Below are 1,356 nucleotides of genomic sequence, written 5' to 3'. Positions count from 1 at the left end.
GACTGCTGGTGTTTTGAGCCGTCTCCCTGGCAACACTGCGGCTCCACAGCGCCCCCACCCTGTCACACACGTCATGACCACGACCCCCAAATAATACTAGTTAAAAATTAAAATACCACAAAATAAAAATACAGTGTAAAAGTCCTGCATTTAAAATCTAAATTAAGTAGAATTACAAAATATAATTGGCACTGGTTGGCACTTGGACTCTAAATAAACTGGGTTTATTACTTATTTATTTATTTGGGTGGTAAATAGACTGGGGATAGTTGTTTATTAGTTGTAAAGAAATTTGTGAATCTTTTAAAAATAATATAGGAGTTAAAAGACGAAATGTAAGACAGGGCTTTAACTTCTACCAACTCATTTTCAGACACTGTCTTTTTTTTTTTTTTTTAATTATTTTTGGCTCGGAATAAAGTCATTCATGCATTCAAAGTAGCCTATACATTATATAATAGCCCATTTCAGAATAATATTTATTATTGGACTATGGTTACTAGTGCATTCATGTGAAATCATCACTTTAATGTACGATGAGAGTTGGTGTAATTACTTTATATACTGCCAGGTATCTTAGTCTTTAATAATGCAGCATATTTATTTATTCATTTGGATTATTATTCTTTTTTTTAATAATAATACATTTTATTTATAGGCGTCTTTCAGACACTCAAGGTCACCTTACAGGCAGAAATAGAGAAAATAACAACATAATTAATAAAATCAACAAGATGACGGATAAAGTAACATCAAATAAATAACTACATAATAATAATAATAATAAAATACTGATAACATAACAACAATAATTGAATTAAACAAACTGACACTGGACATAAAGCACCCAGTACTATTCAAAGAAAATAACAGAGGGAAAGACGGACCAAAGACCAAAGCTGTCAGTTGGTAGCAATAATGATAAAACAGGAGGTTGTCCCTTTAGCCAGGATGGTCAATGATGTGAACAAAAGATAAACAAAACAAATAAACAAAAAAGAACAAAAAAAGAAGGACACACACGGAAGGGAACCTATCAGAAAATCAGTGTACAGCATAAGGAAGAGTTTGCACAGAATAAAAATGGAGCATAGCAGCAAAGCTCATGAGTTATACAGTTGGGTTTCATCAAGCAGGATCAAAAACAGCTTCCACACCTTCAGAAAATCATTTTGTGAATCCCTTTTACTTAAGCTACTCTGTTCCATTTTAGCAATAGAAAGCATTTCATTGAGCCACCTCCTAAAACATGAGGATGATGTAGACTTCCAGTTTAGTACTATCAATTTTTTCAACCAAACATGCCTGCCTTAGGAGCCTGCTTTTGATAGAAGGGAAGGGCCCTTGTCCTTTCAG

Source organism: Epinephelus moara, chromosome 12 (genome assembly GCF_006386435.1).
Source record: "Epinephelus moara isolate mb chromosome 12, YSFRI_EMoa_1.0, whole genome shotgun sequence".
Taxonomy (NCBI): domain Eukaryota; kingdom Metazoa; phylum Chordata; class Actinopteri; order Perciformes; family Serranidae; genus Epinephelus; species Epinephelus moara.
This window is presented reverse-complemented; position numbering follows the sequence as displayed.